This window comes from Pseudopodoces humilis, chromosome 6 (assembly GCF_049639895.1).
Source record: "Pseudopodoces humilis isolate 2021_Gansu_Grassland_sample_001 chromosome 6, ASM4963989v1, whole genome shotgun sequence".
In the NCBI taxonomy this organism is placed as follows: Eukaryota; Metazoa; Chordata; class Aves; order Passeriformes; family Paridae; genus Pseudopodoces; species Pseudopodoces humilis.
The window spans coordinates 12,014,399-12,038,502 of record NC_142205.1 but is presented as its reverse complement, the minus strand read 5'-3'; the positions used below and the strand labels follow the sequence as shown (position 1 = coordinate 12,038,502).

Below are 24,104 nucleotides of genomic sequence, written 5' to 3'. Positions count from 1 at the left end.
AGAATGAGAACCACTGTCTCACAAAGTAAAACCTTCACCCTAGAAACATGTCCTGTTTAGACTCAGGGTAGACATGTATCACATCACCACAAGTATTTATAAACATAGATAATAAGCTTGTTCAGAGAATTAGCAGTTCACAAGGAAACAAGGCTTCTACCTTTGGTTGGTACTTCAAATGCGAGCTAGTGAGAAGAAATGCAAAATATTGGACATTTTTTTGCATAAAGAGAAGCATTATAGAGCAGTAAATAAAGATGCTGGATACTGTTCTAGATAGAAAACAGAAATAGAAAATAAAATGTCAGCCTCATAATCTGTGGCATTTTGGAAAGTCTTAGTAAAATAGTCTACTTTAGTTAGATACGATGTTCCTTGCTCTGACTGTTGAGGAAGAGGAATAAGATAATTTTGGGAGAATGCAAAGAGGATTGTTCTGCAATGGCTCACACTTACTCTCACCATATAAACAATAATAATAATAACAGTAACGGCATCTCAGTGTCAATTACACCAACATGCCACTTGGCTCACCTCATCTTAAAATAAATAGATAATATTAGGATTAAATTTTAGTATGCTATACTCACAGGAAAAAATAAAAAATCACCTCCTCACCTGCACAGCAAAGTCAAAGTCATCAGATATGCAGACAGTGCCCATAATGAAGGCTGATAACTATGCTGACCATAGCCAAAGAGACACCATTTATTGAGGTTACACCAGGAAGCCAAGCATTTCACCTGCATCACATGCTTAGCATCAGCACTAAATCAAAAGTGAAACTGCAAAATGCAGTTGTGTGACTCTACAGACACTTCCTTCCTGGATGGCAAGGTAACAGCTATCACAAGGGCAGCTCAAAGCTTTCAATAATAATGTCTTGTCAAATGCAAGTTAAATTTAAACGGCACTAGGAAATATGAAAAAACATACTTTGTGAAACAGCTCTCATTTCCCTTCATGAGAAGGGTGCTAGAAAATGGGCAACATGGTGTTAAGATGGGCTAAAAGTGAGAAGAAAACTGAACAGAAACTTCAAAGAGTTAGGAGAGACATCTTGATCCTCCTACAGTTGTAGCTACATTCAGAATTTAGCAGGGAACAAGTAAGCAACACATCAACAAATATATTAAATATAAATAGCTTCTCTCTTAATTTTACACTGATTACAGAATGCCAGCTTGCAGATTAAATATATAAGTTTTTAAAAACATCTGCAAGAAACACAATTACTAATATTTACATCCAAGTTCTCTTATTACCAGAACAAAGCAAAGATGTCCTTCAGCCAACTTCCACTAAAAAAAAAGTCAAAACAAAGCAATGTTGACTGTGCTTTTTGAGGATGACATAACTACTATAAAAATGTCTATTAATTACTTCTAAACATTTCACAATTTAAGTGATTTTTGCTTCAATTTAAGACTTTCTCCTCCAGAAGCTGGTTTCAGTTTATTGGATTATTCAGCATGTTAACAGGACAGCACCAAAACAACTTCATGTGTATGTATGTTTATATTTTTATAAAATGTGTATTAGGCAACCCTCTCTTAAAACCAAGAATATGAAGATAAATTAGAAATTACCACTCTATATATTTGTCTTCATTGTAATTTCCCATTGTGAACAAGATAGAGTGACTACAAGTTTCTGTGAACTAACAGAACAAAAATAAAATAATAAAATTCCCACTGTATTCCTCAGTACATCAAGCTCCTTATCCATTCCTCTCTAACTTAACAGCTCCAGGTGGGAGCTTCCCAAATACATCAGGCTCTTTGTGTGCATTTGTGCATGTGTTTGAGAGCCTGTATGGTAAAGAAAGAATGCATCAAATTCAGAGGTAGCTGTGGAATTAAATGCCAGATCTATGAGCTTGGAATGTGTTGAGAGGAAAAGGGGAAGGCCTCACCTACCACAGCACACGGCAGAAGCTTCCCTTCAGCTGCCATTCTTAAAAGACAAAGAGATTAAATACTGCAAGTAAGGCAGTAACCAACCAAGTTTTAGTAATCTCTAAGACCTACAAAAGCATTCCATCTGCCAAAATTCTATGATTTACAGTAATATGCAAAGGATGGAAGTATTGTGGAAAAAAGAATAAATTAAAAACTAGTTTAAACTACTACGGTGCTTCCATTTTGCCCCACCGACAAGGAATCTGTATCACTTTTATTGAAGTACTATAGATTTTTCCCTATTACTGAAGTTACAGCTAATAAAGTTTGCTATTTTAAAAAACCTTAGAAAAAATTTTTAAATTATTTTTAATTAAAAATTAAATTAAATTTAATTAAAATTAAAATTAAATTTAAAATTAAACAGAAGTAACAAAATTTGCATACAAGAGTAAAACTTCCTAAGACAGAAAAAAACCCACACTTTGAGATGATTAACTCAAGACATTTTATTGTAACGTGAAGAAAACAATGACCATGAAATTGATTTTCTTACTAATGCTGAGTAACATTGCAATAAGTACCCTAAAATCAACAATTGTTCTAAATATGGAACTTTTTTTAATGAAAAACAAGAGAGGTGGAATGTGTTTGTACATATCAGTACACAAAGCTGCAATTAAGGCTGAATATTGTACCTTCAAAATGAAGCAGAACAGTTAATGAAAATTGAGAGAAAAAAGTCAAGATTACAGACAAGGACATGAGGAAGGGTTTGATGTTTTCTTTGCTTGATAGCAGAGCAACTTTGGCTCAAAGTTAATAAATAGAGACACAATAATCAGTGGTACCTGTCCAAATACTCTCTTACACAGAGGCAGCATGTAACCAACCTTGCTTTATGAAAAGTGGCAATCTAATCTCACATTCTTCAGTATTTTTTGTTCCCTGACACGTATTTATGCCACCTCCATCTGGCCTTGCACTATCCAGAAACACAGCCCAGGTCCCTTTCTTTCTTCATATACTTGCTACTCCTACATCTCCCATCTTCTATCATAATCTCACCAAAATGTTCTTCTAGAAAAAATTTATACATGAAAGTAACTATAAACATTTGTGAACTGACAAATAATACTTAAAAGCAGAAACTGACAGCAGCGCTAGGATGAACTGCAATGAAGGTGGTGATGTGCACATTAATGCACTAACTATGGAAAACAAAATGTGAGCTTGAATGAGATGGACCTCCAAGAGAAGAATCTTGAGGAACCTCTGCTCCATCACTGCGTCCTGAGATTAACATTTTAACAGAGCACATCTCTTTCAATTCAAACCTCATTTATACTTCAACACATGGCCTCTTTTGAGGGTATTTCCAACTCTTGCATTCCTGTATTGACAATCTAAGACACTAAAGGAACATTAATTTAAGTGGAGAGTGAGCATTGCTCAGAGCATTTCCAAAAAGCAAATGGAAATAAAAAGCCTTTATCTACGTGCAGGAGAACTTCAATATGTTAGGCAAATCTCTACTACCCCAATGGCCTCTTACAGTACTTGTGTCTCAGCCTGTAGCAGACAAGCTACTCAGTGAAGGAGTCCTAGGGGCAGTACCTTGAACTTGCAGAGCACCTCTCCAAACAGTGGTCTCTCCACCCATAAGAAGAACCACCTCTTCCATGAAATCCAAGATTCTTGGCCCTTCTGTTTAAATCTCCAGTGTATCTATTCAAAGATTAGATTCGTATTAACAACCTAACTACGTGCACTCATCCAAAAGCAAAAAACTCAAACCTTAGAAGACCCCACACTACCTCAGGTGCAAGAAACAGTCATCCCAGTGGACCAAGAAGTACAAATAGAGCAGAGACTGAAAACAAATGTTCTAATCCATACAGAGTATCCCAGTTTCTTTATCACAGTAACTAATTTTAGCATTATTAACAGTAAGGAATGTGTTTTTTCAATGCAGAGCAAAAACACCATCTCAAAAGATAATTAAGGCAGAATTTAAAAGTCTTTAGGAAAACCTTCCTGCCCGAATGCATCATGAATTAGTGCATCTTACAATCACAAAACATTTATTTTCAGCAGGTTTTAGAAACCAACACAAAGATATTCACCCCTTGCCATATAAAACCTGAAACCAAACCTGGCATCTCACAGAGATGAAAAACAGCAGACCCTAATAAGCGTTACAGAATCCAACTCCTGCATAAATATATTGGCACATCAAGCTTACTGTCAGTGAGACCAACCGTGTAAGAAGAGACATTACTGTGTATACATGATGGGTTCGAAGCATAGGGCAGGGATCTCATGGAGCAAAAGGAATCTCTGAATGAAGTGGGTCTCAATTCCTTCCCCCTTATAAAATTTGCTAGAATTTATTTTCTCTCTTCTTCTAATAATTCTGTTAATTTTAAAATAAATAAATACAGTCAGTTATAATTAACATCACTTCTTATAATTGTTTGATTAGGCAGTGTGCTGCATGGAAGTCATCAGGCAGGCTAGTAAATACATAAATACCTAACAAAAATAATTCTTGCTTGTTAGTTAAGCCTGTGTTCATCCTCTAATTTAGAGATCCTGCAAATCTGCAGTGACTTGCAGGCCTAGCCACTGCTTTAAGGGCTGATAGAAAGAACTTTTTTTTAAAATCTCATCCATTCACTAGAACAAACCAGACTTGATGGGGAACCAAGGGAGAAAAATTATAGTGTGTGCAGATACTCCTCTGATCCAGCCCCCTGGAGTGATCTGTTCTGTAGTGTTGCCATAGAAAATGGAAAGGAAGCCTCCAATTAGGGACGAGGTCACATTTAAGTGGAGATATTATGTAAATATCAGCCAGCCTGCACCCTGCAAAAAAAAAAATAATAAAGGCCTCATCCTGCCAGCCCTCCAAGGGCAGGCCTCGGGTTTACTCCCAGAACACCCCTGCCAGCAGGACCCGGCTCGCAGGAGCAGGTGCCAGCCCCGGAGGCTGCCCCGGGGACCCCCGGCACCGCAGGTACAGCCCGGGAGGGGGGCGGCCGGCAGAGCCCTGCGGGGCCGGGATGCTCCGGACCGTCATCCCGCGCTGCCGCGGGTACCGGCGGGGATGGGGGAGCACAGGGATCCCCCCCGGAGCTCTCCCGGCCCCTCCGCGGCCCGGCCCGCTGATGGCTGCGGGGGAGTTGCGGGAGGGCGGGGGCCGGCGGGGTCCGGCCGAACGGGTCCCCTCGGCGGGCGGGAGCCGCCTCGCCCGCCTGGGGACAGGCAGCCCCTGCCCCGCCAAGGACCGACCGCCCTTCCCGAGGCTTCCTCGCCCGTCGGGTCACCGGCACAGACGGGCGAGCGGAGAGGGGCACAGCCTCGCCCCGCCCCGGGATGCACTTTTTTCCCTTAGGCACCTCGCACGACCGAAGTCTCCGGGCGCGGCAGCATCCTCCCTTCCATCCTCAGTCCTCCCTCCCCCGCAGCCCCGTGCCCGCGCCGCCCCCGCATCACCCCCTCGTGCCTCCCGCCGCCGCCACTCACCCACTCCGCGGCCGGCGACGGCGGCAGGGCCCGGCCAAGCCCTTGCCCGCTCCTTGCCCGGGGGGATCCGCCGGCGCGATGCGGACGGAGCGGCGAAGCACCGCCCGGCAGCCGCCCCTCGCTGCCGGCGCCGGGCCCCCCCCCAGCTGCCACCGGCGGCCCGCCCTCGGGGGCGGCGGCGGCCGGGCCTCCCGCGGCCCCGCCCCGCTCCCGCCGCCGCCCCGCTGCTCCGTCCCCGCTTCAGCAGGTGCGGGCACGTCCGGCACAGAGGGCCGAGGAGGATGGATCCATTTAATTTTTTATGTCACGCAAGAATTAGACACGGAGTTGTCAGATCAGCTCAGCTGCCGGACGCGTGTAAATCCTGATGCCATTTAAAACCTCGTTCTTTTGTCAGAATGAAGGAGAATATCAGCTTGAAGTTCCCGGGCCCAGGCTTTGCTGACTCCTCTGTGCTGATGTAGACCGGCTGTGAACGCACCTTTAGTAAAACGCTGTTCGTGGTTATATTTCTGTTGATCCAGATTCAGCGATGACCCAGAGAAAGCAGCAGAAATGTGTTTCTGTGAGCCAAGTATCAAGACATCAGGGAGTGGGAATGGTCGTGATAACTGGCTCAGTGTTATGTTGGCTCACTTCTACAGTGTTTGTGTAAATTGGCCCCGAAACAAGGAGAAAATAAACAAGTTTACCACTCCATTTGTTCTGCTGTTGGTGGTGCTGCAGCGCTAAATTTGTACTTAGTTTCAAAGGACAATATGGCTATGGGAAAATAGATTTGAAACAGGAAGCACAATATACAAGGGACATCAAGAAATAAACAAGAAAGCATCAGCCTCAGAACATGTTCAAAGAAGTAGGTTGATGGACCTCAGCAGAGAGACATCTCAGGGCAGCATCACAGGCACAGAAATTTGGAAAGGGAACACTTCAGTACTGCAGATAACGGTAACTCTATTGATGGCCACACTGAATGACTAAAATACAAATTGGAATGCACATTTTAACAGTCAAGGCAATTAAATAGAAACACCTTTTGAGAAAGGGAATATGCATTGCTGAGCAGTGTGAAGCAAGACTTAAATCTCTTTCCAAAGGGAGGCATTTCAAACAGGACCTAAGGAATTCTTGTGTCCAGCATAACTCAAAAGTTCCTTCTCTGTAGAGAAAATGCTGCTTTTGATTTTAAAATCAATACAAATGGAATGTCCCAGTAGGTGTTAATTACTTCATATAGTTAATTTGTTACATTTTCTAAGAAAAATTCAGGTATAAATGTTTGATACTAAGGCTTTTAAAAAATGCCAACACATTTACTGGTGGCTGTGTTCCAAGTCTGGATTAATGAAAAACCAGAATAAGCAGCTTGTTATGCTTTAGCTGCTGTCTAACTGTTCTTCATAAGAGTAGGAATCTGGGGCCTTAGTTCTGGCCCTGGTCAGGGAGAGAAATTTTAGCTTAAATAATATATGCATGGCATTATATTAGAGTTATGTCTTGCGCTAGGATGCAGTGTTGTGTTCTGAAAAAAGGCAGGCTTTGCTTGTAATGGGTTGGTGCATAGGGTTGTTACATGCAAAATATTTCTTAGTAAACAATTTTCACTTGGAGGTAATTGAAAATAAAGAAGAAAGCATTTATATCTTAGCTAGTACTTTTTTTCTCAGTATTTTTTTATTAATAGAAGTATTTGAGCTTTTTTTCTTAATTAACATAAATTTGATTTAATTTAAAAGTAAGGTGATTATCTTGTCTGCACAGAGTCAAAATTATGACTCTATAACCTGCTTTTCCATTCAGCTGGAGGGCAACCATCACTGCATGAACCCTAAAGCATCTTTTTGAGAGCCTGGAGTTTGATATCCACTAATACCTAGAAACTGAGGATCCACTGCCCTGTCTGCACTGCTCAGGTTTATAATAAAGATGGTCCCATCCCCAGAGAACTAGTGCTGTTAGTGGTCATGGAATACCAAGATACTGGCATATTAAGTGAAAGTAAAGATTTATAATCTGGCCTGGTTTTTCTTTGCCTGTTTATTTACAGCAATGTTGTATCTTACTGGAAGAAAACTACTGGGTCAAGCCCAAGTTCACACTGGAATTCAGTGGGTCAGCCAAAAATCAGTCCTGATATATCCTGGTAACTGTGGTGTCCCTGCTGATGTGGGAAGCTTCTGAACAACACAAACAGAGTGTGAAGCTGTGAAATACAGAAGATGTCTGCAAAGGAAGAGAAGTATTTTTCCCAGCTATCAGCTGATTTATTACTACTGATTGTTTGGCCAGTGTTACCAGCTTCTTACCTCTGCTATTAGTGACCAGTAAAGCAGACTGAAGTATTGAATCTGAAAAGAAATAGGCGTGACATCAGCAAGAAAATACTTGGCTCTGTTCTGAATTCCTTACAAATTAATACAAATTCTTCATTTAGTTCAGGAGGAATAAAACCTACCAAAGCAACAATTTAAAAATGCCCTAGAAACCTTCTGGTAACTTTACGATTATTCAATTTAGAATTAGAAGCACTTTGACTTTATTGCACTCATGCTGCAGTAACTATATTAAGTAGAAAGCAAAATAGAATTTCAAGGACAGGTCATAATTGAAAAGTTAATTCATTTTTAATATTGATATTCACACTTTAAAGGGCTTTAAGCCTTCAGACTAGGAGAAGAATATCAGAAGCAGAAGACACCTTGCTCTAAATTTGCCTTTTAATCCTAATAAAAATCTCTTGTAAACAGAGGTGGTCCTCCTGTTCAGTTAAAACTCAAAGTGTGAGAAGTTTTTAAAGCTTCAGCTCTTTGTGTAATGCCTAAAGTTTTAATGCTCTTTTATTTAAAAAAAAATCCAAGAGCACATTTGAAACTGATTTACACAGAGGGGACCAGACTATTTGCTGCTGTAAATGTAAAAGCAATGCATTGATTATTTTTTTATTGTTGTTTTTATTTTAATAGTATCAATATTATTATTTAGAAATCAGAAATACTCAAAGAACAGGAGTTTTTTCAAACAGTATGTTTTTCTCCCATTGAAATGCAGCCATCTGCAGGCAGTTATATAATAGTGCATAGCAACAGTACAACAATTATGTACAATATATGGCTATATTTAAACCTTCTTACAGCACTGATTATTATAAATGTTAATACTGCACAGGACGAGGAGGAGAAAATTTCTTTCAGGGGGAACCTTAACTTGACTGACTATAATTATGCACTTTAAAGGATTTGGGTGTGATCTTTTATGGGAATGATTTTTCTAGAAAAGCTGAATTCAAGACATCTCCTTCCAGAAAGCCTGGGAGATTCGGAGTCATTGAATTGGAATGAGGTTTATTCTTCTAAGTTATTGTGGCATTGTGAAACTTGCAGTGGATTTTCATTTAAAACAGTCATGTTTTAACATTCATTTAAATTTTTTTAAAAAACCCTATTTTCAGATTCAAGCTTGCTGGAAAGAGCTGGCCTGATTTTCTGTAGTTGAGATATGTTTTGCTCAGAGCTGGCTGCTAAGTGGGATGGGATGCCTGTGCTCCCTCTCTGCATTCTGGGTGAATCTCTGGCAAGGCTACCTTGGCCCTGGAGCAGAGGTGCCTTTTACACACCCCAAGAGAATCTGTCTTGCTGTGCAGTTGTGTACAAAATTGATAGTGGCACCAACATAACACCAAAAATAAGATCACCTACTATGCTGTTGAATTTCAAAACATAGGACATGTGTCTGCTGTACCAAAAGGGAAGTGCTGGTGTGTGCGGCTCGCAAGGTGGGACCGTAAGGTTTGGCCAAGGTCAGAACCTGCCCACAGCTGCCAAGAGTCATGTGTGTATCGTATAAATTCTTCCTACAACACGTAGTCAGAATCTAATCTTTTACAAATGGCCAAAACACTGATATGACAAGTTGCAGTGTATCTTCTTGGAGATGTTTTCCAACAGGAGATCAACCCTGTTGATGGGTTCTGCCTTAGGTGGGTGATGGTGTAATATCCAGAAATAGCTTGTGTTACAAACTCATGCTTTTAAGAGGGAATCATTATCATGCATGGGTATAAATAGCAGCCTAAGGAAGTAAACTGCAATTAGGAGTTGAAATATGTTGTTTAACAATCATAAGTTGTGTTTCTGCATTGTACTGGATAGGTTGTACAATATTACTTTGTTTTGTGTGTCAGCACGTGTCTGAGCAGATATCTATGCACTTTTAATGTTTTCCTGCACCTGTTTTAGAAAAGTCACTTATTCCCTAATAGAGGGGGAAGAGTCTTCTGGGAATATACACCCTGAAATTAGGATTTATTATAGGCTTTATGTACAGCTGACTTGGTTAAAAGCTGCTCTTCTGGGCAGTCACATATCAAATTAAAAATGACAATATAAATAGATGAAGTTAATGACTGTGCTGTGGAATATGGGAATAAAGCATTCAACTTGTACTAAAACAAATGGGAAAAAATGAAGATTCACAATATATTAACCCATGTGTGGTCAAAGATGCTTCTATGGAAGCAAGCACTACTGCTTTGGATGGCAGTTGATATCTCATGCTATGCTACCTGCAGAGCCCTCTTTAATGCATATGCTGAGATGATTAGCTGTAATAAGGAGAGGCTAGGGATTAAAAGTGTAAAAATAACAGCCATTATACTTCTTAGAAGGAATTCTCTGAGGATGTGTGCCTGTGGCTCACTCATGCTTGCTTTACTACATGATGTACTGAGCTAGTCAGAGCTTTGTTGGAAAAAGGCTTCTAAATATGGCTGTTAAAATCATGAAATTTTGGTGGACCATTTCTTCTCTTCATGATTAGTTATTAATGACCACCTTGACTTTCTGAATACAAGGTCTTACTGTATATATCAATACTATTATATAAGTTCATCAATTCTTGGGTTGTAGTATCCCTCTTATAGAAACTTAACGTGAAAAGGAAAAAAGAAATTAAAATACCCTTTACTGATCTTCTAATTAATATCAGAATTTAATCATATTGAATATTTTAGTACTGTTACAGCAGTTTATATGCTTAGAATGTAGGTGTACTTTTCTTGCATCTGTGGATTCAAAACTGCAGGTTCAGGACATAATACAAGGTTATGCATAATTTCAAAGGATAGCAGCCTGTTGGAAATGCCCTTTAAGATCTACCACAGCTTCTGTTAGGCACACTCATGTAAATCTTCAATTAGTATGCAAAGTCAAGAAATATTTTACTGCTGTCGTGAAAGGTCTTGTTTGAGGGGAATATTGAGGAATTCCCCTGGATATTAGAGATATTAGAGAATGGAAAAAGGTTGCTCTCATAAAGCTGACCTTTGAGAAGAAATAAAGGGTGATAGGCAAGTGAACAGATAGTCTGATAAATTCCTTCTCTTTTCCCTATTAAGAGATAGGAGATGTGTAAGATCTGCTGTCTTTCACTTGGAATCAGCTCTCGTCAAAGACAGAGTAGGACTTTGAATACTAAATGTATTTGGAGGTAGAAACTGGATAAGACCAGTTGCTAATCAAAGGTACTGGAATCAGGGAATATACCTTGTGGAAGATGAAATGAGCCCTTTCATTACTCATCCCAGAAATGCATTACCATAGTCAGTGAAGATACCAAAACTCCTCCTGTACTACCATATTCTTGTAAATGCTCAGAAGCAAAATAACTGAAATTGTTCCTTGCTGCCTGACTTCTGCTGGTGCAGTACTTGGATGCTTTTGTATGTAATAAATGTATGTATGTAATAAAAGTCTATTTAACCTCTGTTAAGTGTATGTAATTTCTGTTTAGTTATTTATCTCTGTTAACTTAGTGGGCAACAGAAGAAAATGAAAACATTTCTCAAGTTTAAAAATTAATTGCATTAGGTATAATGAATATTATAGTAAGAAAAAGAAATTGTATTAAATGCCCATATAGTTTTGGTCTCCTTAGACCACCTTAAAGCCAATTTCACCTAAATTCAAAAAAACAGGCTGCAATAAGCAGAAAGTTTAGATAGGATTAATGACATTAGCACTGTCTTTACAATGGTTGTCCTTAGGAAAGGTACTAAATTGATTATTGCCTTAAAGATCACTGCTCAGAGTTCAGTAATAACTTGAGTAATTAAGGGCGTGTAAACTTAGACTTCTGTCCAAATAACATTATATTTTATATTTTCTTATGGCCTCCTTTTTTCTTTAGAAAAATAACTGGGACTGGAATAAAGCAGTTCAGTTGGAAGGGCCCTACACCAACCCTCTAGGCCAACAGCAATAGATGCTGGTGGAGATTGCCAGTACCATTCCGTGATGGAGGGTGGAGTCACATGGGAAATAATGACTAAGAAAAAACGGGACTGCATGTCAAACAAAATTTAATTAAACTGTGTAATTGCAGTCTCAGATAAGCGATAACACTATGAAAGTGTTTTGAGAACTCCCATAAGATGGTATTATACATCCAGCAGTTTGAGAAAGGCTCTCAGTTGTTGTCTAGCCACGGTAATGTCATAGTGAGTTCAAACAGTTCAAGAGGGAAGATGATAGCAGAAGGTATTAGTAAATTAGGCTGTGAGAAGATTCAAAGGATGTATAATGGAGGAAGGGGTAGTCAGCAATAGAGGTGACCAAAGTGCTGAGATCCTGCAGCTCTGGCTGTGTATGACCTGCTTGTTCACACCCAGGGGGCTCATGGCTGTGCTGCTGCTTTCAGAGGCAGCGTGGTCAGTCTCCATGCGGGCTCTCGAAGGCTGGCTCTAGCCACAGTACTATGTAACATGGACTTTATCCTCTGAGGCTTTTCCATTGGTGATGATTCATGATTTACTTCAAAAAGAGAGGGCTGCCAAGATGACAAATTTAGGCTGCAGATCCTGCGTGCAAATTAATTCTCTCTCTGTGCAGTCTTTCCAATTTCCCAGAGCTCATCTAATGAGGCTGCAGGGCAAAAAGAAGCAAAGAGAACACTATTCATACCCCAGAGCTCAGTGTATGAAATGTCTTTAATCTGGTAAAGAAGGTAAAGCTTGTAAAGCACCCTAAATATGCTCAGAATTTCTGCATTATTTCCCTAGCTTATTTTTTTTTATTTATTTAAGATGACATTACAGCTGCATTTGGAATATAGTCTGCCTATCTCCTCCAGAAGCCTTTCTTGCTCACATGGAATGAGTCAGGCACAGTGTGTATAAAACACTTTGTGGTGCCAGACATGAGGCAGTGTCAGGCAAAGAATTTCTCTGCTTCAAAAAAGAAATGTTCTCTTGCCTAAAGTGAAAATGAAATGGAACCTCCAAAGGCATTTTCTGTTCCTCATGTACCTATCAAAGGGTATAACAGTACTGAATTATTTAGGTAATTTTCCCAATTAGACTGTGTTCTTTTATGAGTCAGTTCAAGTGGCTTGGGCCCTAACCATAAAAAGTCTTAACATATTCTAAAGACTTTGAGAATTGCCCAAAAGAAAGCTTTGAGGTAAGTTAAAAATTTATAGCAAAAAAATTTTTGTTAAACCTCAAATTGCATTTATATAAAATAATCTTTTTAATCTTGATGGATATGCTGGTTTTTCTAGGGTATAAAAAGATAACTTTTTTTTGCAGTGGCATGTGTGGGGCTGTGTTTGGGATTGTGCTGAACACAGGATTGATAACATGGAGATGTTTGTGTTATTGCTGAGCAGAACTTACACAGAGCCAAACCTTTTGCTGCTTTTCCACACTCCACTCTGGCAGGGAAGTTGGAGGTGAATGGGAGACTGGGAGGAGACACAGCCAGGACAGGTGACCCAAACTGACCGAAGGGATATTCCAAACCATGTGACATCATGCTCAGTATATAAAGTGAGGTGGGGAAGAAGAAGGTAAGAGGGGATATTTGGAGTTATGGTATTTACCTTTGTTTGTCTTCCAAAATCACCATTACACGTGATGAATCCTGCTGTACTGGAGATGGCTGAGCACCTGCCTGCCCATGGGAAGCAGTGAATTAATTCTTTGTTTTGCTTTGCTTGTGTTCACAGTTTTTGTTTTCCCTGTTACACTGTCTTTATCTCAACTCATGAGTTTTCCAGCTTTTACCTTTCCAATTCACTTCCTGATCCTGCTGACTGGGGGAGTGAGCAAGCAGCTGCCTCGAGGCTGGTTGCTGGATGGGGTGATACCTCAACACATAGCTTAAAAAAAAACAAAACCAACCTCCCTTCCCCTTCTCACTCCACTAAAATGCCAGGTTAGACAACAAAAGGGAGTCTAACTCAAGAATTAAATTGGTCATTTTGTAAAATCCTCTGCCCCGAGAGCTTCTTGAAGATTTGTTTCTTATTCCCCCTCTGCTATTGAAAGTTTAATCATTAGACCAAATGACACCTTGATCATGTGTAAAGAGCAGATCTCTACTCATGAAACTTAATTAACACTATGATTCACATGTCAATAAAACCACAAAAAATAAAAGGCAGATGTATTACCAGCTTTCAAATTGTTAACTGAATATTATCAAACATTCTGATAGCAAAGCATTATACTGATTGGATATCTAAATTTGTCTCTAACTAAAATAAGTCTCTGATCAGTAGTCTTAGCTGTGTCCAGCAGAAAAACCTTTTTAGATTTTCTCACCAGTCTTAGTGAGATTAACAGAGTTAGGAAGTAATAAGGGAATATTCTAAATATTCTAAATAATTCTAAAAATTCTAAATATTCTAACCTTTAACAAGTGATATATTGCAACATGAAACTCGAATTCAGTACTTGTCGACATTCTGAAGCTCCTCAAACCTTCTTTAAAAGAAGAGTTGTTCACAAATTGTGGTAATCTGAAGCATAAAGAAATGATAAAAATCTCAAAGTTGGATGAAATGTTGATACATTATCTGAACCGTTGTTCTCTGAAGCATTATTCCTAATACCTGGATACCCCTTACTGCAATTTGTATTGCCTCTTCTTAAATAACTCCTCTGATGGTGGTTGCACAGATGGCCTGCTACAGTGTTCTTGTAAAATTTTAATATCTAATCTAAATCTCATATGATGCAAGTTATTACTTCTTCTTCTAGCCCCTTTGAATACTAAAAACATTCTCTTTGCAAAACATTTTGCATATTTTGAAGTGTCTTCTTTGCCAAGGCTAATGGCCTTAGCCTTAAATGAGACTAATTTTCTCACCTTTTCCTTAAATTCCATCTAGGTTTTTGACTCACTGTTCTCCACTAGGCTTTATCCAAGTGATTTGCCTCTTTCCAAACTATGGACCTGGATTTTGAAGTGTGGCAGCTGTGGCCTTACAATCCTGAGTAGTGAAGGGATTAGCTCCTGTATGCCTTGCGTGTCACAATGACACTTGCTTTTATCTGAAATAGAATGACATTCCCGATTTATCATTTTTTAATCTACTGTAATCCCCCGTGTACTAGTACACAGCCAGTTATTCTTCATCCTTCTTTGGCTTCTTGATCCATCCTGTTACTGACCTATCCCAGATCATAGATTAGCTCTATAAAATGTAACATATTGTGTTAAATTCTTGGGTGGTTTGGGTTTTTTTTTCCCAATCTATTTGAATCATTGTAATGATAAAATAAATGAAGAACTGTAGCATATTGTCTTTGAATATCAGGAGTCGTTTTATTTAATCTTTTAAAGGATCAATTACAATAAAGTGGATCCTGAATCAGTATAGGGAAAGAAGTTGTAGAGAAATGGGTTTGAATGTCCTCCAGTACTATTTTTTTAATCATAGAGTGACTTTTTCAATAGTTTCCTTTGCTGTTAACAAAGTTAGCAGGAGACTGACTGAAGACAATTGTCAGCAGTGAGATGTGGGAAATGTCACAATTTGTTTGTTTTAGGCTGTGTTGATAAATTCTAATTCCATTCAGAAAACTAGGTTATCTCCTTCAGTGAAATGTACCTATGAATTCTGAATTCAATACAGAATATAATGGTATCTTCTGATTATTATGTTGGAGAAAACAGGGAAATGCAAGCAGGGGACTGCAGATTTTCTCAAATGTTGAAAATTTGCTGGTATTCCTTTTTATGAAAGCCAGAATTACATGATTTATTTCTTCATCATGAACAGTATTTCTAGGAAGTGTATCTCAAAAGTCTATCTGTGACTGATGCAAGTACATTATAAATGCATCTATCAGTGGAGAGGAACAAATGATCCATACTAAAAGCCAGATACTGTTCTGCATAGCTGTTTGGTTTGGGGGGTTTTGGTGGCTTTTTTGTGGGGGGAGGAGGAGATAGGAAAAAATACTACTGTAGCCTTTAATATCAGATTCTGTGTTCTTACTGTGAGCAGTCTAAATGGGGACAGATGTAAGTACAAGTAACTTAGCTTAACTAAGAACATGAGGTTAGTTTTTAGATGGGTTTTTGCTAGTGTTTAATATATTACAAATTTTGTAATGTTTCATAATACCTGTAGTATTTGTGTGTCCACAAGCTTGGATGGCCTTTTCTTCAAATATATCATTTTGCCTAAAAAGCAATAGTAACTTTTGCTAGATCTTTGTCTTATTAACAATTTTTAAAGTCCTTCAGAAGGGTAGTTAGGTAGCTCTTGCAGATAAAGAAACAGAGCTATAGAAAAGGGCAAATATGTGGCCTGAGTCAAAGCAGCAATTCAGTCCTGATTCCAGGCACCTTGTGGGAAGGAGTTGTGCTGGAGAGGTTCATGGAGGACTGTTTCCTGGAGGAAGGACCCCACACTGGAGCAGGGAAAGACTGTGAGGAGTTCTTCTGAGGAGGAAGGACAGGCAGAGACACGTGTGATAAACTGACTGCAGTCCCCCTGTGCTACTGGGGGGAGGAGGTGGTGTGTGAGTAAAGTTGAACCCAAGAAGAGGGTTTTTTTCATTATCCTACTGTCATTAGATTGGTAATAATTTAAAATAATTTTTCCCCCAAGCTGAGTCTTTTTTGCCCACGAGAGTAACTGGTGAGTGATACTGGTGAGTGATCTCTCCCTGGTTTTATCTCCACCCATGAACCTTGCATGTTCCCTGCCCAGCTGAGTGCAGTGATAGAGTGACTGTAGCCAGCACCTGGCATTTAGCCAGGGTCAACTCACCACACTGAGTTTGTTAATCTGCGTTATTTGTTAACTGTTCCAAAATTAAAAAGAAAATTTGCACCAGAAAGTGTGAAAAAATTCAGACCAAAGTTGCATTTGTGTGCTACTCATCATCCTAAGGCCTGCTTGGGTCCAGAAATGATGGAGACATATTTCTGCACGCATGCCTGCGTTGGAAGAAGGGCAGGTAAAATCAAGGGTGATGTAATACATTAAGCAGAAATATACCATTTATCATTAATACGTATGGGGACAAGAGATTTTTGCAAGGAATTAGGATGAATGGGATGAGATATATATGCCAGAATCTACCAAAGAAAAGTAGCAGGCAAATCAGTGCATCTTAATGCAGGTTTTGCTACTAGCACTTCACCAATAGTCACAGTCAACTAAGAGTCAGTGCAGGGTTTTTCTCCTTCAATAATAGGATAGGAATAGAAATACAGGATAGGAATATAGCAGCTGTACATCATTTATAGAAATACACCTGGATTAAGTCTAGAAAGAGTATTTCTTTTGTAGCTGAAGATGTGAATTTGATCAGTCTAAATACGAACTAAAATTGTGGGACTTCTGTGAGGTTTAAATTCCCACAAGTAAATTAGTATTTCACACTGTCTGGTCTCTACAGTTTCATCAAAAGACAAAATTATTTCAATTTCTCAGGAACCAAGTGGAATAAATGATTTGTTTTTATTATTTACCTTTAAATAGCTGCTAAGAACACAGTGATGATTGCCCAGCACACTGCTGTCTGTTCCTAGACTTTTTGTAAGCACTCGTACCTTGAAAGTTCAGAAAAGTAATTTTCTATCACCTTATTAGAAATCACGATTTTCCCCATCTAATTAATACACGGCATACGTTTCTACCATCTAAAATAATAGCAAATTATTTAAAGAATGAGGAGTTTTATTGCCACCTGGTGGGAGTCTTATGTGTAACATGTACTAACTGCAGACAAGATTGGGAAACTGTTGAAATACCTCAAGCTGACCAACACCATCCTGCAAGAATAGAGTCTAACTACATCTGGCATCATGACAATAATTAGATGATTGCATTTGCTAAGAAAAACCAGCATTATTAAAGACCCGAAATCTCCTTTTCATCTCAGGTAAAGGCACTGTTAAGTTACTAAGTTCCAGTTCTTTTGATGTTAAACAAAACAACTGGAGTACTGGCATATATAAATAAAATCTGAACAAGATTTCAAATGTGAAATATAGTAGAAGAATATAATTTTCATATTATATATGAAATATAACAGAAAAATTTTAATTTAAATTTTTTGGGAAGATAGCCTAATGGACAAAGAACAGAGGTTTAAATATGTATTTTAAATTGACAGAACCCTTTCTCTTTATTATTTATGTAACTGACAATGAATAATGTGAACTTTGCAGATAATAATTCTGAACTTCTCCATTTAATAATTCTTGACACAACAGAAGGAAGGAATACCATCCAGATGGACCTAAGCAAGTTTGAGAAATGGGTCCAGGAGAATATAATAAATTCAACAATCCAAATGCAAGGTGCTGCACTGGGGTCAGGGCAATTCCTTCCATGAGTCAAAACTGGGAGAATTCATTGAAGGAAGTGTGTCAGAAAAGGACTTGGGGATTCTGGTGGACCAAAACCTGGACAAGCCACAGCAGTGTGCATTTTCAGCCCAGAAGGCCAAGGGCTGCATCAAAAGAGGCACAACCAGCAGGGTGAGGGAGGCGATTTCTCCCCTCTCTACTCTGCCCTTAAGAGACTCTACCTGGAGTGTCATGTCTAGCTCTGAAGCCCCCAAAACGAGAAGGGTGTGGACCTGTTGGAGCAGGTCCAGAGCAAGGCACAAAGAAGGCTGGAGCACCTCTAGTGCAGACAGGCTGAGCATTGGGGTTGCTCTGTCTGGAGAAGGCTCAGGGTAGACCTTGTACCACTTTCCAGTATCCAAAGGGAGCTTAAAAAAAAACATGGAGAGAAACCTTTTATACAGGCCAGTAGTGATAGAACAATGGGGAACAGTTTTAAACTGAAAGAGGGCAGGTATATATTAGGCAGAAATTCTTTACTCAGAGGTTGGTGAGGCACTAGAAGAGGTTGCCCATCCAGCCTGGCCTTGAACACTTCCAGGGATGGGGCTCTAGGAAACCTGGTCTAGTGGGTGGCATCCCTGCCCATTGCAGGAGCAATGGAACTAGATAATCTGTAATGTCCCTTCTGAGACATTAAAGGCATTCTAGGGTTTTATGAGTGTGCAAAGAGAATTCATCTTACCTGACATGGAATGTTAGGAAATGGTTACCCCGGAAAGTCCTGCTTTATGACTAAACCCCCAAAGCCACAATATGACAGAATTTGATCTGATATGACTAATAGCACATATTTCCTGTCAGGAATTAAATTTTCAATGTGACAGTCTTGCACATTTTTGAAACCTTAATTAAATCCTGCATAATCTCTAGTACAGAATTCTTTTACATTAAACTTGCCTAAAGTTTAATTTGTTTTTGTTTAATCTCAGTTGCCTAACTGAGATTTAGCAAGACAGTTTTTCGGTCAGCAATTCAAACATAATGTTTTGTGGCTGGAGAACAACATGTCCACGTTTGCTGCTATGTAGCAGGTGGAATCCTAAGTGGGACAGAAAGTAATTCATAGAAAAAAAAAAAAAACTTCCAGGGTCTTTTGCGAAGTATTGACAGTTTATATTTCAAGACATGTGAACTTGTCTGAAAAAGGAATGATCATTTCTATTTATCCAAAGTAAGCCCAAGATTACTTCCTTCTGAAATGCCTGAATATGCTTACAGCTTTAATTCTTAAGAGTCAAGGATGGAATCAGCTAATTCTAAATTCTCATTAACTACCAAATTGTAATTTAACACTGCCAACCATATTAATATGTAGTATTTCCTACTAAATTACTTTCTATAATTATATTCTCCACTTTTTTCTCCTGTAATTTTGGAGAAACCAAACAGAAAATATCTTTATTTTAAAGCTTTTTTCCTGCCCCTGATTCATGCAAATTGTTCTACAGAAGAGAGGAGGGAAATGGTCACTTCAATGTACTTGGCTGAAGAAAATATATGTAATATATGGATGTCAATTCTTAACTACTGAAGTTAATTCATACCTATAGTGGAGTCAGGGTTTGAAGAATCTGTACATTTTATAGCAGTTCTTACAGAAATTGTTGCATCACTGCCTTCTGATTTATATCTTTCATAAGAAGTCCAGTGCAAGGCTTCAGAAAGTAAAAGCAACCTCTTGCACTTGGGAATGCTGAAAACTACCTGAACCTGTTACCAAATGTATCAAACTATTAATGGAGTTTTTGATAAACAAAAATCTGATCAGAATGGCACAGGAATGAAAAATCTTAAAATTCTTTATTTGGTATGGCTGAAGGAATGTTTTCAGGTTCCTAGTTTCCTGTTCGTGATTTGCATACTTAATGCAGTGCAAAACACAAACAGGAAACCATGAATCCAAAACCATACAGTGATACAGTCAAACAGATGGCATACACACGTGTCTTCTCATCCTGGTAATAGTACGAACGCATATGAAGTTCTTCATGCAATGCCTTGGACCCACTGCATTGTCTCATCCAGTCACACTAGAGGTCACTGTGAGCAAAAGATTAAGCTTAAAAAGGCAAGAACACTGATGGATCAATTTACAGGCCAAAATTTGTAGCATACCTTACAATTTCAAAGGTTGATGCAAACCCATCCATGTTAAATACATTATTTGAGGGGAGCCATGGTATTTATTGTAGCCTCAATTACTGACAAACTACTTACAAACTGTTGAAGAAGTTGCTCCTATCAAGAAATCCATAGTGCTTGAATATGTCCAGTTCAATTTTAGACCAAATATAATTTCTGGCAACACCAAACTGATTAATGATAAGAGTTTCAGACTTTGTTGATACTTCCTGCTGTTTTTTCACATATAAAATTTAACGTATTACTCCTTCCCCCTAGGTAAACTGCCTTCCTTTCTCTAGACTGTAGCAGAACAGTACAACTTTGATTCAGGTGCTGCCTCTAGAGTTCATGAGCTAAGTCCCATTTGTATTGTGGATTAAAAATGAAATCGGTAGTTGTCTCAGAGTGAAGCTGTGAACAGAAAAAATCTAGAACATTCAAGGAAATGGAAAAGGAGTGTGTTCCCCTTTACCTGTTCCAGGGAACGCACCCAACCCAGGACTTACCTCCCAATAGCTGCTGTGTCAGACCTTCACAGTCTCACCTGCAGATGGGTGTACCTGTGCCCATTTTTAAAAACTTTTCCTCTTTCACAGTGTATGCCCATAATTGGCGAAGATGGCTGAGCAGTAAGTGCAAAACTGAACATCTGGTGCCACATAAGTCACCTATGGCTTCCTTTAGTGTAGGAATTCATTTGAAAAGGAAAATGTTAACCCTTTCCTCATGGCTGAGAGAGCTAATGGGAGAATGAGAGTGATGCTTTTCTATATAAAGCAGTGATGATGAACAATACTTTTCTGCTGCCACCCAGAGTATTTGGCACAAGGTCAGTGGAATAAAGAGATTAAAAGAGCAGTGGACAGGGAATGATGCTCACATTACCCTTTCATGCATTTCAGTGCATGAAAACAGTACTTATGGGGAAGCTACTCCAACCCTGAGATAACAGAGGCAAAATTTAATATGCAGATCTGGGAAGAAGAGTCTTCATTATCATCTTCACAAAATTCTTCAATTTCTATTTTACCTGCTTTTTGTGCCCACATCTTGTGTTTTTACTTCCGTTTCCTCCCACCCTCACCTTTTATTAATTCTTTCCACTGTATGTCCATCCAAATGGCACTAACATCTTAAGTGTTCACATCAAAATGTTGATTCTCTGGATTCTGTGTCCCTTGTCTCAGTATGCTTAAAGTGCTCTTTCTGACAGAAAATAACTCCCACTTTAAATTAAACACTACTTAAAGAAAATAAAAAGAAATTTGGTTTTGAGGTCCTTAGTCTAATGAAACAATATTACCCAGATGCTCATGAGGGATGCTGCAGCTTTTATTGCAATAATACTATGGTGATGTAATGCTTCCATCAATTAAATTATACTGTTAAAATGTGTGTAAATGTGTGTAACAGAGTAAACAACAAAACCTATTATTTTTAAATAACAGCTCTTGTCTTAATTGTTAAGGCGTGACAAGAAAAAAAGAGATTATTTTTGAGACAAGTTTTAGGACAGTTTACTTAGCATCACTCAGACACATTTTCATTTCCATAATGTATTTCCTTTCATAACTACTTAAGATGTACATGGCATTTTTCTGTGAATTTTTCAGCTCTTCTTACTTTTACAAGAGCACTACTGACAAGATTTTTGCTAGGATTAACGTATTCCAGAGTAACCATTCAGAGTAACTACGCCAAATCTGTTTCTGAGCATACCACGGATTAAAGAAATTCATTTGCAGAGGTGTTGTGAAAAATATATGGAGCTGAAGGCTATTCATTGGAATGAATCACACTTCATGCAGGTCTGTTTTCTTAGATGATCACTGCTTTCTCTCTTCCTTTTAGGAAATGTGAGTTGTTTTTCCTCTGATTTTTCCTAATGAGAAACTACTTGTATGCCAGCAATGCTATAAGAGTGATCTCATTTCAGTAATATAGCTAAATCAGTTCAAGTTGAGGGATTTAATAATAAAATGTATTTAAATGTTGCTTAGCATAATCTTTTGCTTTTCTAGAAGACAGACTTTTCTTAAACATTTCAATACTAAACACATGCCTAGATACAGAAATACAAACTTCACAACAGAATGTGAAAATATCAGTTTATATTACATGCAGTTTAACAGAGGCAACATACAAGTTGCTCAGATTATTAGATATCCCAAGTATATTTCTAGAACTCATGGATGATTATATGGAAAAGCTGTTAATTTCAGCCTGTATCTCAGTACTACACCTCAAGTGTTCAGACAGCCATTTCTGTTACATTTCATCATCTCAAGTAAAAAATGTTTACAGAAACCAGCTAACACCACTCTGTAAACCTTCAATATACTTGTAAAAGGATTATTGATTCTCTAATACAGAAAATATAGGGTTTTTTTTATTTTGTTCTTGTTGCAGCAAGGTATTTCTAATCTGGGCTGACTTCATGCAGTTAAACAAGTGTCTAGTTCTGGACTCCGTCATGGAGTGCATGGAGGCACTGGAGTCAGTCCAGCAAAGGCCACTAAGGTGATGAATGGGCTGGAGCATCTCTCCTATGAGGAAATGCCAACAGAGCTGGGCCTGTTGTCAGAGACTGAAATTTTATGGTTAATGGCTTAAACATTGTTATGAAGGAGTGCTGCCCAACTGTATAAAGAAGCTGTGACCATCGAAGGCCACCCACCGTGAATATGCCTCCTGAGTGCAGCCTTGGACTGTGGGTTAAGCTGCCTAAGGGAATTTAAGATAAGGTGACAATATTGCTCAATCATTTCAGGTCTAGGGAAAAGCAAACAAAGCTGATGGAGAAGTATGCATCCACAAGATAGCCAAACCCAGCAGCTGTCCTGAAAATCCTCCCTGGCTGGGTTTGGGTTGGGGAGGCCATAGCCCACAGGCACATCTGCTGGGGCCAGGTTTGTACATCCCCCAACCAAATGGGAAGGAGAAGAGTGTTGGGTGCACCTAACCTCTGGTCAGAGACACTGAGCACCCATCCTCCCTCACACAGACTGGTGCAGCTGTAAAATCCCCCACCCCAGGAAGGCCACATCCACAGGACATCCACATGAGGGGCAGTCGAGGGGGTGTCATCATCCATCAAAGACCACCCCAAAGTGCTCCCCAGTCTGTTTCCTGAGGCCTTGCAGTAGAGCACTGCATGTGATGCAAAGAGATGCAACAGATCCAGAGTCTGTTGTGAGACTGTGTCAAAATTGTCCCCCTGCCCCCCACCTGGGCATTCCCACCTGGCACAAATGTATATCAGTCCATTGAACCCTATGTTTTTGCAGGACCCTCACCACCAAGAAAACCAGATGGAAAGGATCAACAGGACACCACTGGGATCCACAGAGTGTGACATGGATCACACACAGAGGGGTGATATTTTTTTACTTAGTCTGTCTCTGTCATTATCGTTCACTCCCCCATCTCTTTTTTCTATTTCTTTCTCTTTTCTCTCTCTCATTTACTGTTAAATAAAATCCATACTGCTAGCTTGGGAATATGGTCACATTTGCACCTTCATTCAGGCAGAGGCATCTCATTCTAAAAATTTTAAGAACCTGATCATAACATCTCTTCAGCCTGGAGAAGGCTCAGAGGGATCTATCAATGTACATAAAGACCTGAAAGGAGAATGCAAACAGGACGGGGCCAGGATCTTTCCAGTGGTGTCCAGTTAGTTACAAGACCAGAGGCAGTGGACACAAATTGGAACACAAGAGGTTCCCTCTGAACTTCAGGGAGTGTTTTTTTTACTGGGAGGGTGACTGAGCAAGAAGGTGATGGAGTCTCCGTCCTTAAAGGCACTCTTAAAGCCACCTGGACAAAGTCCTGGGCAACCAGCCCTAGGTGGCCCTGCATGAGCAGGAGGGAAGAGCAACTGACCTCAGGATGTTCC

At 39.3% G+C, this 24,104-nt stretch overlaps 1 protein-coding gene across 2 annotated transcripts in view; it reads right to left on the bottom strand.

The window, feature by feature from the left end:
- The window catches only part of JAKMIP1 (janus kinase and microtubule interacting protein 1), a 144,514-nt gene extending 138,950 nt beyond the window's left edge, over window positions 1–5,564 (bottom strand). For both annotated transcript variants that reach the window (XM_088056484.1, XM_088056485.1), the window contains exon 1: window positions 5,430–5,564. The gene's annotated coding sequence lies outside the window, so the exon portion shown is untranslated. The remainder of the gene's footprint in view (window positions 1–5,429) is intronic.
- Window positions 5,565–24,104: the final 18,540 nt, after the last annotated feature.